The following is a 14,810-nucleotide window of genomic DNA, read 5'->3' as shown; positions in this document are numbered from 1 at the left end:
TGAAGAGTAGCCCCCGCTTGCTGCAACTAGAGAAAACCTGTGTGCAGCAACACGAAGACCCAACATAGCCAAATTAATTAATTAATTAAAAAAAAACCCAACATGCATGCCTTAAAAAAAAAAAAAAAGAATTAGACCTGAGATGTTTGCCAGAACTTTGGAGAGAGTGGAATTGCTGGCATTGTTTTGCTGGCAGAAGAGGGTAAGCTTGAAACTGCTGTTGGTCATAACCACTGCCTTGTGGAGGAGAATCTGCCTAAACTGGAAACATAATAAGGAACAAGAAGGCAAGAGACAGGGAGAGACAGATGCCTGATAACATCATTTGAGAACCTGATACAGCCATGCCTACAGCAGAACCTCTCGAGTTTTCAGTTATGTAAGCCCAGACATTCCTTCTACTTACATTGGTTTCAGATGGATTCTGCCACCCACAACCAAAAGGTTCCTAATGGATAAAATGTCTCAGAAATACCTCGGATTCAGTTTGCCCAAACCCAATTTAATTATCTTACCTTCATCTTCCCCACAAAACTGCTTCTCTTCCTTGATTCTATTTTGCAGTTAAAAGCATAACACAATTGCTTAGGGTGAAAACCTTGAAGTCATTTTTGCCCTTCCTTACTTGCTGTGGAGGTTGGAATAACCCATGCAACATGGGCTCTATAGAACCGTAGGAGATGCCTTTTTCCTTCGCAAAGATGGGGGAGGCTCTAAGGTGACCCAGTGAAATACAGTCTTAACTATACAGCTAAACAAGTAACTAGGTTTTCCTCCAAGTCATTAGAATCTTACAGAATTTCTGGATGTGAATCACATGATTTAGAGGATGAGAATACTGTATCTGACTCTCATATCAAAACATACCATAGACAAAGTGAAATTCTGGCAAACTGCCTGGTGACCTTGTCCTTTGGAAGGTACCCCGGACTGGTTTTGTGAAAATATTCCTTCTGTCTCTAAGGCAGACTAAAAGAAATTGTGTCATTTGGAAGTCAGTCATAATTTCTTTGACATCTTTCTCCTTAGAATTCCAATCAGAATTCTAATCTTTACCTTCCTTTCCCTATGCCACCTTCATCCAGAATTGCCCTAAATCCTGTGCATTCTACCTCTCAGACATGTCCTGTTTTCTCCATTACCCTGTCAACTTAATATCCACCTTGGGGTTTTGGATCATCTTCTGAAAAACTTTCTTTCCAATCTCCACTCCATCAGAGTGTGAGTCTACAACACAGACTTCAGATCACCTGCCCCAAACTGTGATGTCTCCCTAGTGCCTAGACAATGCTTTCTAACCTTTATTGGGTTATGGACCCTTTTTTTATTTTTTTTTTATTAAAAATATGTTCCTATAAAAGGGTTTCATCTTCAAGAAATTCATGGAAAAGACTCTGACAAGTACAGGTTTCTGGTAACTGACTGTACTGCTGAACTGAATGAATAAGCATTTTCAGAACTCTAATGAAAAACTGATGAACTCATAAAAGTGCTAACAAAAGATCAAGATGAAAAAAAAAATTAATTACATGGGACTGAGTGAACTGATGAGGATGAGTATAATTTTTGTGACTTTCTGTCTGAATTAAAAAAAAAAAAAAATCCCACAAGGACTCAGAGGCAAAGAATATACAAATCAATTTTCACTGCAAAGTAAAGGAGCTGTTACAGTGGAGGATTACTGGACTGAATGTCAATATTATGACATAGTATGAGTGTGTTTCATGTTTGGTAATTGCAATCATTGTTGCTTTTGTTGTGGTCATCCATGTACAATGCTTGGTGTCAGTCTATTTATCTCTTGTAAAAATAAAATACAGTGTGTGTGTGTGAAAAAAAAACAAAACAAAAAAAACCAGTAAACTGAGAAATAAGCAAATGAAAAGAACAGGCAGGAGGAGGGGCAAAGGAATTGAAAAATCTGCAGCCTGGATCATCAACTCCTGAGTAGTCCAGATTTGTCTGTACTCTACCGTTAGAAACGCATCTTAGTGCTTATTAACGTCAAACAAGAACTCTTACTTTTTGATTAATTTGAAGATACAAGCACCAATTTCTTGATACCACTACTAATATGTATAGCATATAAATTTTTAAATCATAAAACTAATATGTAATATAATATTGCAGGGAGAATCAGTGCCACAGTACTAATAAATGAAAAACGTTTACATAGACAAAAAAACAAAAAACAAAAAAACAAACAAAAAAACTGAGCATATTTTTTTAATTGCATAAAATGTATAATCTTAAAGAAATATCAGAAATTGTTCTAAAAACTTTCAAGAATAGCTTTCAGTCACTGTTGTATAATTTGTATAACTGTAACTCAAATTATGTAAACTTCACATTGATTCCTTATTATCATTTGAGAATCTTAGTTTCAATGGGATTTTTTTCTAGCCAGTACATGAAATATTGTTCTCATTACACAGAAAAGTTTATAAACTCCCTTGTATTTTTACTCTTCTCTAAGGAATACACAAACTTTTCCAGAGAGGCATATAATTCCATTTGAAGTAAAGTTTCAACCTCATCTGTTCTGTACGCATCTTAATGCTGGAATTATCTTCATTTATATTTATTAAATTATAGCTCGGCATTTATCAATTTTGAATTATATTATGCTTTTTTATTTATTTAAATCTGTATTGAAATCAATTCCTTTTAAAATAATTGCATTAAATTATTTTTAACACTAAAAAAAAAAAAAAAATTTTTTTTGGCCTCATTGTGCAGAATTGCAGGATCCTAGTTCCCCGACCAGGGATCAAACCTGTGCCCCTTGCAGGGGAAACACAGAGTCTTAACTACTGAACCGCCAGGGAAGTCTCTGGACCCTTTTTAAAAAAGCTGATGAAATCTATGGGCAAGGTAACTCTTTCTGGAAAAATCTGTATTTTGTGTTTTGGTGTACATTTCAAGAGGATCGTGTGAACCCTCTGGAGTCTGTTTCCTAAATATGGTGACGACATAGCCTCTCATCAACTCTGGTGAGACCTTCATACAAAGACTACATTCCAAACTTCTTCGCACGGCATTCAATGCCTTCCAAACTTAACCCTACCTGCCTTTCTAGCTGCACCTTCTGTCTCGTGCAGTTATGGTTAGTTTATGTCTGATTCCCCACCAGGTCAAGAGCCTCCCTTAGAGCAGAGATTGTGCTTTTTTATTTTTCCTTGTTATATCTCCCCAGATGGAACGAACGTTTCTCAGGAGCAACAATCAGAATGCCTAGATTAGTGCAGGATCAATTGTTAGTTCACTGTTAGTTTGGTTTTTTTTTTTTTTAATTTATCTTATTTTGGTGAGAATACTTAACAAACACTTAACATGAGAGCTACCCTCTTAACAGATTTTTAAGGGTACAATACAGTATTATTGACAATAGGTACAATGGTGTACAGCAGATCTTTAGGATTTATTCATCTTGCTAATTGAAACTTTATGCTGGTTGATTAGGAATTTTCCATTTCTCTCTCCCTCCAGCCCTTGGCAATCACCGTTCCATTCTTTGATTCTAAGAGTTTGACTATTTTGGAAACCTCATGTAAGTGGAATCATGCAGTACTTGTCTTTCTGTGATGGGCTTATTTCATTTAGCATAATATCTTCAAGGTTCACCCATGTTTTCACATATTGCAGAATATTCTTCTCTTTTAAGGCTGAATAATATTCCATGTACGCCTTTACCACATTTTCTTTATCCATTCATTGTCGATGGACAGTTAAGTTGTTTCCACATCTTGACTATTGTGAATAGTGTTGCAAACTATTAATTTAAGAATTATTAATTTCTAGCAGCAAAAGGATTTTAGGGTGATGGGCCTAGCTAGTATGATACAATGCCATAGGCTCCAAATCTATATTTGGGGAGAGTTCTGATTTCAAAAGTTTTCAGTTTTAGTGGACCCCACAGGGATGGGAACTTCTCAGATCTTGTGCCATGATTTTGGTTTAGAAAACCACCCCACTTGTGAACTTCTTACCACATTTGCCAGTACTAATGCCAGGAATCATTTTTGGTAGCTGGAGCCCTTTGGGACCCTGGAGAGACTTTTTTTTTTTTTTTTTTAATTTTTATTTAATTTTTATTTTTTGGCTGCATCGGGTCTTTGTTGCTGTGCGCGGGCTTTCTCTAGTTGCGGCGAGCGGGGAACCACCCTTTGTTGTGGTGCGCGGGCTTCTCATTGCGGTGGCTTCTCTTGTTGCGGAGCACGGGCTCTAGGTGCGCGGGCTTCAGTAGTTGTGGCACGCAGGCTCAGTAGTTGTGGAGCACGGGCTTAGTTGCTCCGTGGCATGTGGGATCTTCCCGGACCAGGGCTCGAACCCGTGTCCCCTGCATTGGCAGGCGGATTCTTAACCACTGCGCCACCAGGGAGTCCCGACCCTGGAGAACCTTAAAGAACTGGTTCGGGTGGTGGATTCTTAGGTGAGTTTATTGATCTCATATTGTAGCTCTGACTCAATCCCCACCCTCAGCACAAGCCAGAACAAGACATAGGAATGTCTCCTCTGTGGCTCCAAAGTGGACTTTCTCAGGAAATCTGGGGTGAGAGAAAATTGCTCCCCTTCGGCCACATTTCAAAATTCCTCCCGCGTTCCAGTCACGCCGCCCCCACCTCCCACATACATGGGACATTTCATACCACACGGTGAGAAGTAGAAGGAAGATATTATCAGTCCATAAAAGTGCATGATCTCGGGGGGCAAGGACTCTGTCGGTCTTGTTTGACACTATATTTCCAGGGCTACAACAGTGCCTAGCACATAGTGAGCACTCAAATTATACTTGTTGAATGAATGAATGAATGGAAAAATGGGAGAAGTCAATGATCTCGGCTTCTAACTTACAAATGTTTGTCTTCAGAACCTCTATAATTTCTTTGTGGGCACATGGATCTTGTGATTTCATCCAACCATAAGCACTGAAGGATCTAGGTCCTACGAGACCTGTCAGGATCAATGGGATGACTTCAGATTTCTCTCATATGTAACATATGCAGCATCGATAAATCAGATGCCCTCATTGTGTGCAAGGGCCTCACACGATGGTATCAACATGCTATGGTTGGGCTTATCGGTTAATATTAGTTTTTACCTCATGACCCATTATGGCCACTCAAGCTCCAGCCATCATGTTTTATTCCAGCCAATAGAGGGCAGGAAGAAGGACTGAAGAAGGGTGTGTCCCTCTTTTTTTTTTTACATTAAATTATTAAAAATATTTATTTTTGGACCATTATCATTTTTTTGCCCACATTTTATAAATTTCCTACAGTGAATGTGTGGGTGTGCCCCTCTTTTAAAGAGACTCTCCAGGGACTTCCCTGGTGGCCCATCCAGTGGTTAAAATGCCAAGCTTCCACTGCAGGGGGCACGGGTTCAATCCCTGGTCAGGGAACTAAGATCTCATATGCCACACGGCATGGACAAAAATAAATTTTAAATAATAATAATAATAATAATAAATAAAGAGACTTTCCAGAAGTTACCTATGATTCTTCTCCTTACATCCCATTAGCCAGAACTTAGTCACATGGCCACAGCTAATTTCAGGGGACGAAGTCTTTATTTCACATGACCAGGTAACCAGCTAAAACTCAGGCGTTCTATTACAAAGGAAGAAGTGGGGAACCTATTGAGGGAGACTGTTAACACGGTGGGGGAGGTGGTTTGACCTGGAAAGTCTTACAAAACCAGAGAAACCTCTCTCTACCCACAACCCCACTCACGGCTCTCATCTGTGGCGCGGTGGTCACCAGCCCAGTCCCACGTGAGAGTGGAGGGGTCTGTGCAGTGTTTAGAAAGCATGGCTGCTGGAGTCAGATGGCCACAGGTTCAAGTATGTCTCTGGACCTCTCCTTTCTTCCCTTTCTGAAGCGAAGAAAACAATGCCCATTGTGTAAAGTTATGGTGGGATTTCCTGGGAAATCCCTGGGACAGACTTGTTGCCCATGAATGGTGCTTTTTAAAAAAATTGTGGTAAAAAAACCGGTACAATTTACCCTTTTAACCATTTGTAGTGTACAGCACAGTAGTGTTAACTATATGCACATTGTCGTGCAACAGATTTCTAAGACCTTTTCATCCTGCAAAACTGAAACACTGCACCTGTTGAACAGCAAGGCCCCTGCTCCCTCTCCCGCCAGCCCTTGGCAACCACCATTCTACTCTCTAAGAGTTCCACTACTTTAGATGCCTCACATCAGTAGACTTGTACATCATTTGTCTTTTGGGACTGGCTTATTTCACTTAGCATAATGTCCTCAAGGTTCATCCATGTTGTAGCATATGGCAGGATTTCCTCCCTTTTTTTAAAACTGAATCATATTCCGTTGTATGGATATGCCATATTTTCTTTATCCACATATTCTTTTTTTTTTTTTTTTGGCCACGTTTGGGTCTTCGTTGTTGCGCACGGGCTTTCTCTAGTTGTGGTGAGCGGGGGCTACTCTTCGTTGTGGTGCACGGGCTTCTCATTGCGGTGGCTTCTCTCGTTGCAGAGCACGGGCTCTAGGCGCGTGGGCTCAGTAGTTGTGGCTCGCGGGATCTAGAGCACAGGCTCAGTAGTTGTGGTGCATGGGCTTAGTTGTTCGGCGGCATGTGGGATCTTCCCGGACCAGGGCTCGAACCCATGTCCCCTGCATTGGCAGGCGGATTCTTATCCACTGCGCCACCAGGGAAGTCCGATCCACATATTCTTCATCCAGTGGATGTTTAGGTTGCTTCCATCTCTGAGCTATTGTGGCTAATGCTGCAAGAATTGTGCTTCTTATTAGAAACTAGTTAGTTTCAGAGACTAGTTCTCTCCTTTCTTTCATTACCCTTTGGTGGGGAGTTTCATGGTTTGTTTGTTTTTTTCTTTTGCTGTGTGTTAATAATTGTTAGGTTAAACATCTTAGGTGGAAACAAGGTGGATGAATCTGGGAGTTTTATAGATACTGCATATCAATTAGAGGGAAAGGGAACAGGTGCCCCAGGACATTTACAGAGTACAGATTCTCTTTAGACGGCCGATTTGAATAGATAAGAGGAGCTGCAGGGCTGTCACATTGTTGAATCCTAGAGCCACTAAAATTCTAGACTACAGATGTTTACTTCCAGGAAAGGTACAGAACCATTGTCCAGTTCTGACTGAAGCCATCCACCCATGAATCCTAAATCTTGACCCCAAGGATCAAAGGCCTCGAGCAGCAGTAAGGAAGAAAGACCACCTAACACAAATGTGTGGTTCTCTCATTGAGAAGTAACTTATCAGGCAAAACCCTAGCTGATAGTAACTATGAGAAGCTGTGCCTTGGTATTCCTTCCTCCAGTGGTTTCCTTAGGAGACACAGAAAATAAGAATAACATCAATGTCATCGTTATAAAAGAAAATCTTTACCCAAATATGGATGTTGCACACTTTGAATCAAAAGCATTTGTTACGCATCTATAGGTATAGATGGTGTCAGAGAAGCATGGACTGAATCAGCTTCCCAAGGAGCTTCCGAGTAGCTGGAGTGAGAAGGCAAACGCTCATGAACATGGTGACATTGGCTGGGAAAAGCAGAGAACACTACTGGGGGGGAGGGGAGGATGTGGTCTGCACGGGACTTAGAAGAATGACAGCATTTAAATAAGTGGACAGGATTCAGAAAGGCATTTTTTTTCTTTTGTTTTGATTTAGCCAATATGTACTGAGTGCCAACTCGGTAGGTGCCAGGCTCCGTGCTTGAAGCTGAGGATAATGACGAAAAGACATAGTCACTGCCTTCCAGGAGGTTTTCAAAACTATTTCATCAGGGGAGCAGATTTTTCTAATGAGGCCCACACTGCCCTGGCCTCACCCTCTGAAGGGGGCCCAGAGGCACCTCCAGGACACCCCGTTCCCACGAAGCACAGCTCGATGAGTAGGGGTTGGGGATACAGAGCTGACAGTCTGGCTGTGGCAGCAGAAGGGGAGTTGGCTCTGACGCTGTACCCTGGAGCTGGCCACCAGTCAGGTACCTTGCGTCCACAGTGAGGCCATCCTCCAGAAACTTGCTCTCCCATCTCACCCACCTGGCTACTGCCATGCATTTTCTGCTCAGCCCCTGACCCTTGGCCCCGTGGGACTGGTATTTGGTCTCCCACTGTGGGACTCCTTCAGACTCTGGCTCTTTAGTTGATTTAGGACAGAAGATGAGGAAGAAGTGCTAGTGTGGTTTCCAAGAGGAAACGCTCAGCAATAAGCAGGCTCTTCAAACCTGAGACGGTGAACTGGGGAGTCACCCACATGGAGGTGGGGTGGGGTAGGAGATGCATTGGGATCCTGTGCAAATAGCAGAATCTGGTTTGAATAGCATTGCTAGCCTTCCCAGCTGGGTGACCCTGAGCAAATCATTTCTGAGAGGCTGCTTTCCTTCATTTGCAAATCTGGCAAAACAATACCAAGTCACAGGATTATTGCTAAATTTCAATGAAATACTGAAAATGAAGCCCAGGGTGGGGCACATGATAAAAGCCCGAGTGAAAGGGGCTTAAGCGAGGGAGAGGAGTGGGGAGCTTCACAAGAGCCCTTGGAGTGTGGAGAGGGAAGAACAGAAGGCCAACAGCTGAGCCAGAGTGTGCCCTTAACTCTGTAGAGCCAATCTCCCCGGTCACTCAAGGAGAAATGGAATGGAATGGGGGAGGGGGCTGGGCGGCCAGACTGTCACTCGGGGATGATGGATGAGCGAGCGTATTCCATGGCTTGTAATTAGTGCCGACTGGCTCTGAGATTCTTCCCTTGGGGGAGTGTTCCCTGCTCCTCCTGCTTGGGAGGCCCTCCTCAGGGCTCGGGGCTGGAGCTGGGTGTAAAGTTTGCCCTGAAACTCTGGCACAGACTTCCAGCGGCTGGTGTGCGTGTGCTTTTCTACGTGGGTGTGAATGCAAGTATATGTGTATATTTGTGACTCTGGTATCAGTGTATGCATGCATGTGCACATATGTATGTTTGTGTGTACTTACACATACCCATATGAGTGTGCAGGTGTGCTAAGTTGCTAGTCAAGACATGGTTAAATATGCAATGAGAGGAATACATAAAATGCTAGATTTTTGTTGGGGTCACTTGAAGGGGACTTTCAGTTTGAAGAAGTCACTTGACTGGTAGGCAGCCCATGTCCTGAGGGAGGAAATAACAGATATGACCATGCCCCTTCCTGAGGTCCCTGGTAGCCAAAGCAGGTCAGGATGGAAGAGGTGTCCTAATTTGCTTAAGGGTTTTTCTGGGGTAAGCGGAATTCACATTTCCCCAACATTTCTTCTTAAGAGTCAAGATTGTGGAGAGATCTGGGGAATGAGTGAGTATAATTTCAACCAAGGCTTAGGACAGAGAATAACAGTAAGGTCTCTAAAGTAAAATTTCCTTGAGAAAAATGGAATCTAGGTTGCTAAGCACTAGGGTCTACTCCCAACTCCACTATTCATCAGCTATGAGACCTTGAAGGAGTAGATTAATTGCTCTCTAAGGCTTCATTGTCCATTGACAAAAAGGGGATAATACTGGCATGGTGCTATCATATATTATGTAAATTTGAATTATGCAAATTTGAAAAACTGCAAATCCCTCTAAATTAAAAAAAAAGTCATCAAGTTTGCATGATTTCAAAATTGGTGTGTCAAGTGGTTTGTGAGCTGTTTACAACTATTACCCCATGACAGCATCACTTGGGCTGGTGAAAGTAAATAACCACCATCAGTATTTCTATCGTGAATCAAACTGTTTACGTGCGTCATAACTTCTGATAGTGACCTTAATGACTAATGTGCTATTATTCTAATATTCAACATTATCATTTAAAATATTTTCTGTATCCTAGAATGATGTTATCTTAGAGTTCATTAAGTGGTGGCATTAGTGCCAAAAAACACTCTCCAAAATCAATAACTTTGTAATGGAATTTAGATATGATAAAACATTATGAAAAAGCCCAAGTAACTGTCATAACATGCCAAGAAGTTAGTTTAGGAGTGCCTACTCTATGAAACGTGAGACTTTTGGGGTTTAGTAAATAAAAAATAGCACAAAGGCAAAAATATTCTACAGTAGTTGAAGATTCCTTTCCCTACTTTTTACAATTATTCTTCTGGGAAATATAGTGTCAAATTATGTGAGTCTTGAATTATCCAGCATCTTCGGTAACATATCTTTTTCATAAGGTGTGATCTCCTCTTAAATGAAATTATGTAACCCATGAAAATTTCTCAGCTTGGTAAATGCGTATGCATATTAGGTAGTTTTTACTGTTATTCTTAATCCCAGCCCTAAGGGTTTTTAGGGACCAGGTGGATTCTGACACAGCATGTGGCTCAGGTCAGGAAGTCTTCTGGAATCCAGGTAGAACCTAAAGCTATTGAACTTTTGAAAACAGTGGCTGAATGAGTGTAAACTGTTAACTCTGGAATCAAAGTTTAAATCCCCGCAGTAGCTGTTTAAGAATCTGGAACAGATTATGTGTCCAAGAGGCTACACAGGACAAAGTTTCAACAGTGACACCATGTGGCAGCAAGGACTAACTGCAATGCAACCCTAATCACACTTCAAGATTCTTTCTCTGAACACCCTCAACTAAATCCACCAGTGGAGGATTGTGTCATTGGGGATGGGAAGCAGATGACTGGAACTTTGCCTGTCCCAGAGTGGGACTGCAGGGCAGGACGAGGAGGTGGGCGTCTTAGATGTGTGTGTTTATGAGTGTATGGCCCTCTGTCTTCCTCATAAGTGACACCTGTGGGTGGAGGAGCTGGGGGTTGTTAAGTATGCCAGTCACAGAGATAGCAGAAAAGGAAGGGTAAAATTACATGCAGGCAACATGACATTTCATGTAATAAGTTGTTTCTAATATTATAATGATACAGACAAAAAGTTCTTGATTCTTTAAGGAAAATCTCAGAGTAGCAAGCTGTTGGGGAAAGTTGCTGACTTTCTCTACATATACATAAGACCACTATGGTGGATTAGAAAAATGGCCACAGTTATTCATGCTACCTTATAGGCATGCCTTTTGCAAAATGACTCTGCAGGTCTTTTCTTTAAAAGTGGACACGTTTCTGGAATTCCCTGGCGGTCCAATGGTTAGGACTCTGTGCTTTCACTGCTGAGGGCCTGGGTTCAATCCCTGGTCAGGGAACTAAAATCCTGCAAGCTGCACGGTACAGCCAAAAAAAAAAAAAGTGGACACATTTCCCTGACGCTTTGAATCTAAGCTGGCCTGATAATTTGTTTTGGTCAATAGAATGAGGCAGAAGTGATGTTATATTACTTCCTAGCTTCAGACTCAAGAGGCCTTGTGTGTTTCTGCCCACTTTCTTAGACCCCTGCAACCTCCATTTGAATAAGACCAGACTAGCCTCCTGGAAAATGAGAGACCAAATGGAGCAGAGCCGGTGAGCTGATTCATTTCAGCCAAGGTCCCAGCCATATGGAAGAGCCTGTACAAACCCAAAGCCAAACCTCATCAGACCTTCCAGCTAACCCCCCAGCTGACTGCAGCAGACACATAATCAAGGCCACCCTAAACCTGCCAGGCCCTCACAGACTCAGTGACTCATGAGCTAAATAAATGTTTATCGTTTTAAACAAACTAACCCCCTAAAAGGGACACGTGCCCTCTTACAAGAGAAGCCTCAGAACAGAAAATATTTAAATTCCCTTCACTCTCAGACTTTCTACTCTTTCCAGATGTAAAGGAATCTCCTCTTTCCCCCTACCTGGATGTGGTGATTCATTCATTCAATCATTCATTCACTCAATAGATTTTTTTTTTTTTTTTAATGTAAGGCACTTTGATAGGCGTGGTGGGGCACATGGTGCAGGGCATAAAAAACACAGATCTGATGTATTATTATCATTTTAAATTTTATTTATTTTTGGCTGTGTTGGGTCTTCGTTGCTGCATGCGGGCTTTCTCTAGTTGTGGTGAGCGGGGGCTACTCTTGGTTGCGGTGCACAGGCTTCTCATTGCGGTGGCTTCTCTTGTTGAAGAGCATGGGCTCTAGGCGCGGGCTCAGTAGTTGCGGAATGCAGGCTCTAGGGCGCGTGGGCTTCAGTAGTTGTGGCGCACGGGCTTAGTTGCTCCATGGCATGTGGGATCTTCCCGGACCAGGGATCAAACCAGTGTCTTGTGCATTGGCAGGCGATTCTTTTTTTTCTTTTTTTTAAAAATTTATTTATTTTACTTAGTTATTTTTGGCCGCATTGGGTCTTCGTTGCTGCACGCGGGCTTTCTCTAGTTACAGCGAGCAGGGGCTACTCTTTGTTGTGGTGTGTGGGCTTCTCATTGCGGTGGCTTCTCTTGTTGGGGAGCACGGGCTCTAGGCACGTGGGCTTCAGTAGTTGTGGCATGCGGGCTTAGTAGTTGTGGCTCACGGGCTCTAGAGCGCAGGCTCAGTAGTTTTGGCGCATGGGCTTAGTTGCTCCGCGGCATATGGGATCTTCCAGGACCAGGGCTCAAACCCGTGTCTCCTGTGTTGGCAGGCGGATTCTTAACCACTGCACCACCAGGGAAGTCCCAGATCTGATTTATAGTCTAGTTTGAGTAGAAAGGAAATAAACCTGGCCCAATAAGCCACCTCGTACATTCGAATTCAGACAATGTGGGATCAATTTATAGATGCGTGATATCGGATAGTTACTTAACCTTTCTGAGTTTCCGCTTCCTTATCTCACAAACAGGAATAATACCTGGCTCTCAGCATGGTCGGGAGGGTTAAAAAATTTGTAAAGCTCTATGCCCATGGGTCAGGATCACATTCTCCTTCAAATTTGGGGTTGGCACTGAGCACCATCTTTATCACATCAGGATCTCCCCCAAGGAGGGGGGAATCTTCCTAAATTTGAGAGGTGACTGCTTTCAACAGTTCCTCACATAGGGCTCAGTGTAAGTCCAGCCCCCCAGACAGGAATTTGGCATCTCTCCAGCAGCCTGAGAAATTGACTGAGAAGGGAAGGACATACAGAGATCACTCTGCAAATCAAGCCTGATGTGAGCGGTCTCTCCATGTCCACCAAACTACAAATCAAGTTTGGGTGATTCTTATTTGGCTCTCAGCCTTGGCTGGGAGACTGAGCTGCAGGGAAGGCCTCTGGCTGGGGACCTGCCATTCTAAGGTTTTGCCCCAGAAACAGTCCACACGGGGAGCCAGGTCCTGAAGCACAGTCTGAAGATCGGGAAGCAAGCAGGAGTAGATGAACGACAGGGCAGGGGATAAGCCATGAACCCCCTCCATGTCTTCTTTCTTCCCCTCTCAGAAACCCCTGACCTCAACCAGAACATGCATAAACTAGAAAGAGCACACAGGAAGCTTGTGTCTTGACTTCCCTGGCTGTCCAGTGGTTAAGCCTCTGCGCTTCCAATGCAGGGGCACGGGTTCAATCCCCAGTCGGGGAACTAAGATCCCACATGCTGTGCGGCATGGCCAAAAAAAAAAAAATGGAAGCTTGGGTCACCACTGATCCTGCACTTCAGCCCTGATCTTGGCATCCCTCCCAGGCCATAGAGAAGGAAACCAGCCCAAAGGGCAGAGAGCTGCAAGTGTGGCTGCAGTATCCAGCTAGGTCAGTTACTGCACTGCCCTCCCATGCCTGCTTCTCCTTATCACCAGGGTATGTGAGAGGGGTACAGAGAAGCCAGATTCTATAGAAGTCCCTATGGTGAGAGCTGCAGTGATGTAAGCATATATCCTAATGGCTCTGATGGCCTTAAGGAAGACACTCCCCCCATAGAAACATTTCAGGCAGGGCTACTTTGACCTAAATTGAGACACTATTAGAAAATTAAATCAGATACCTGATAAATGTCTGTGGACTGACGGCTGAATCCCCATGTGTCGTCCTGGGAAAGTAGTCATACCTCTGGGCTGTTTGTGCTTGGGAACCTGAATGTCTGAGTGTGTGAGAGAGCTGGGAGGTGAGGGGGCAAGGGGGGGTAAGTGGCAGGGGGCAAGGACAACCAGACCTGCAGCTGAAGGGCTAAAGCCAGAAATCAGTCAGCATGTTTGGGTTGACAACATTGTAACAAGGAGAGGGGAAGGATGGGAGAGGAGAGAGACGTAGTGGCCGGGGCGGTGGGGGGGAAATGGAGGCAAAGAAAGGAATAGAGATTGAGACAAAAAGGATGAGAAGGAAAAAGACGGGAAAGAGGGAAATAGAAGGGCTAAGAGCTGGAGCATCAGTGAGTCTCGGAGTAGAAGCTGGAAATGAGGAAAACTTTTCTTTTTTTTTGGCCACACTGTGTGGCACGCGGGATCTTAGTTCCCTGACCAGGGATCGAACCCGCATCCCCTGCAGTGGAAGCGCAGAGTCTTAACCACTGGACCACCGGGGAAGTCCCCCAGGAAAACTTATTAACAAATATCTTCAGAGACTAAAAAAAATGCTCTGTGTTAAAAATCTATCATCTTCCTATCCGTCTCCCCCATCAAGCTATAGGTTTTGGTTTATTTTATTTTTTAAAATTTATTTATTTTGCCTGTGTCAGGTGTTAGTTGCAGCACATGGGATCTTCGTTGCAGCATGTGGGCTCTTAGTTGTGGCATGCATGTGGGATCTAGTTCCCCAACCAGGGATGGAACCTGGGCCCCCTGCACGGGGAGCATGGAGTCTTCCCCCCTGGACTACCAAGGAAGTCCCAAGTGATAGGTTTTAAAGGCAGGCATTAGGTTTAAGTCATCTTTATATCCTCTGTGCTTAGCATAGTGCCAGACACATGCTAGGTACTCAATCGGTTGGTTGAACAAATAAAATATGAAGAAAAGGCAGGACTTGAAGATAGAAGGGCAGAGACATAGAAGAGAGGGTATGA

The sequence above is a fragment of the Balaenoptera musculus genome, chromosome 8 (assembly GCF_009873245.2).
Source record: "Balaenoptera musculus isolate JJ_BM4_2016_0621 chromosome 8, mBalMus1.pri.v3, whole genome shotgun sequence".
Taxonomy (NCBI): Eukaryota; Metazoa; Chordata; class Mammalia; order Artiodactyla; family Balaenopteridae; genus Balaenoptera; species Balaenoptera musculus.
Note: the sequence above shows the minus strand (reverse complement) of the source record.